Source organism: Penaeus monodon, chromosome 3, assembly GCF_015228065.2.
Source record: "Penaeus monodon isolate SGIC_2016 chromosome 3, NSTDA_Pmon_1, whole genome shotgun sequence".
In the NCBI taxonomy this organism is placed as follows: Eukaryota; Metazoa; Arthropoda; class Malacostraca; order Decapoda; family Penaeidae; genus Penaeus; species Penaeus monodon.
The window spans coordinates 5,112,346-5,114,845 of record NC_051388.1 but is presented as its reverse complement, the minus strand read 5'-3'; the positions used below and the strand labels follow the sequence as shown (position 1 = coordinate 5,114,845).

General features: G+C 39.0%; 1 long non-coding RNA gene across 1 annotated transcript in view; it reads right to left on the bottom strand.

The window, feature by feature from the left end:
• Nucleotides 1–2,500, bottom strand: part of LOC119590874 — a 4,963-nt gene that overhangs the window by 1,857 nt on the left and 606 nt on the right. Inside the window, exons 2-3 of the long non-coding RNA XR_005230295.1 lie at nucleotides 235–393; nucleotides 1–31 (exon numbers count right to left, since the gene is read on the bottom strand). The exon at nucleotides 1–31 is cut by the window's left edge and continues 59 nt beyond it. This is a non-coding gene — a long non-coding RNA (uncharacterized LOC119590874). The remainder of the gene's footprint in view (nucleotides 32–234; nucleotides 394–2,500) is intronic.

Below are 2,500 nucleotides of genomic sequence, written 5' to 3'. Positions count from 1 at the left end.
TCAGCTGCACCTCACATCACTCCATCTTGAGCTGAAATGTTATTTTATGCAGTGGAATACCTGTACACTTTCTGCCACAACTGAAATCTTCTAAACAGGAACAAGAATAGATTATATCACATTCATTTCCAATACTGACCACCTACCACAGCTAATCTGGCATTATTTCGTTACAAAAAAAAGAAAAAAAAAGAAGCTTAATGCCCACTCTTTAGGCTTCAATTGAAAACTTACCTGGTATCTTTAAAGCTGCTGAATGTATGAGGTGTAAGAGTCATGTACATCCTGGCCTCAAAATGTCTTAAATATATCTTGTAGCTCTTGTTTTGTTGCCGACCTGTCTCCGTAACCAAATCCGCCCTGTTGATTTCCCCCATGCTTACTCCAATCGATCTGTAAAGTAAATTTCTTTGTATATTCCAGGAGTATTTATTAATGTAAAAGGCACCTGGACTTTGGCCCAGCCTTGTTCACCGAGCACAGGAACGAATTTCAAAAGTACCTATGTCCTGGAACACGATCAGCTCAGCGTGACTCAGACTATCTTTTCTCTACTTAGCAAGGGCAGTAATGCAGCCATACGAGAAACGACCCACAGCCCTTCTTGCAGTTTTCGGTGTAAATGACCAAAACACTTAAATAGTCCCCCGAGAGATGGAAACAGGCAAAGGGTTATATTCTACGAGGAAACAAATAAACAATATCGAGAGAGAGAGACAGAGAGAGAAAGAGAAAGAGAAAGAGAGAAGGAGAGAGAGAGAGAGAGAGAGAGAGAGAGAGAGAGAGAGAGAGAGAGAGAGAGAGAGAGAGAGAGAGAGAGAGAGAGAGAGAGAGAGAGAGGGAGAGGGGGGGGGAGGATAGAAAGTCAGGGCGGAAGATGGAAATGACTGCGGCTTGGACAGTCGATCCATTTTAGGCTAATAATCGGAACTCTCATTTCTCCTATAAAACCGACAGATGTTATCTATAGGTAGACATTACAATACTTCCTGTGTCTGCCTTTGGGGAGTTTTACCTCCTGGGATCACCCCCCCCCCAACACACACACACAGTGGAACAATTCTTTTCAAGCATTTTAAGATTTTTGATTGTCAACTAAAGCAGAGCCCATATCTAGCTTAAATATCGCTTGCCAAGTCAACGTCGTCATTATCCTACCTTACTGCTAACAAGCCTTTGCCTGCGGGTATCAGCCTTACACTTCGCATAGTGTCTGCCTCTTCCTTTCTTTTAACAATAGTCTTACAAAAATATGTACTACAAAAGAAATGAGATAAATAATTTACACAACTGAGCTTTTTACAAACCAAATCAATATCAGAACGGGAAAAAAAAAAAAAAAAAATTCGGCATACGTTTTCCTCTTAAGGTCTTCATCACTCGAAATGGAGCATATACCTATTATGCAATAAGATAAACAAGTTAGTTCGAGGAAAGGCTCACTTAATAATGCAAAACAAAAATGCTACTTGCCAAATAATAAGAACACAAAGCATTCCCGTGGTACTTGGCGCTCCGGCAAAGGCCAAAATCTCACCACCTTGAATATTCTTGAGAGATACGAGCTTGGTCTGCTTCTGTACGTGACCATCAATCGCCAGGGAGGTCCATTACAACTACCTTGTCAGCATATACTTACTGGAGGATCACTGGAGTCACTGAAGCACACTTCTTGCTGTGTGACCGTTGTCTTTAACTTCAGATCAGGTTGACATTCATTCAAAAGTGTAACCCCTTCCAGCTGTTTTAACACTTAATTAAGTATACTCATTTTTAAACATTAAATCAGAAATAAACATGAAGTCAGGTCAGTGTTATGTAGAACAGTTATGGTATTACAAAATAAAACAAGGATATGAATAATAAACTATCACAGGCCTATATATGCCACGCTGGTTGAAATCAGCAACCCTCTGAATGAAGATTGGACTCTGTGTAAGGAAAAAAGCCTCTCATAATCCACAAGGCACTATGTGTATGAAAGTATTAGACTCCTAAGATATAACAGGTGAAATATTCGCTTGATTTTATACATTTCTTGTCAGTCACTGAGATCTCTCTGAGATTTTTAGTCCCAAGCATTTTTTTCTACTTTGAAATAACCCTTTCTGTTAATACCATATATGGTGATTTTTTTTTTTTTTTTTTTTTTTTTTTTTTTTTTTTTATGGCAGCCAACAGGTTGGATAAATTTACGTGATATCAAAATGAGTTATGTGACATATACGTGTTTATGGGCATAGTTTGTTTCCCGCAGCCATATGTTACGAGGTAAACCTTGCCTTCAATGAACAGAGCGACAAAAGGTTTACCTTTACACAATGGCCGTGCTAAATAAAGGGGAAATATAAAGATACTATCATAAAGAAGAGAAAACTACACTCATACATCAAATAATATGCAATGGATAATGCCAGAAATTAGGAAAATTGGTCATGGGAGCGGAGCCGTTAGGAAAACGCGGCAAAAAGGGAATATTTCTTAGCTCATACGGCAACGT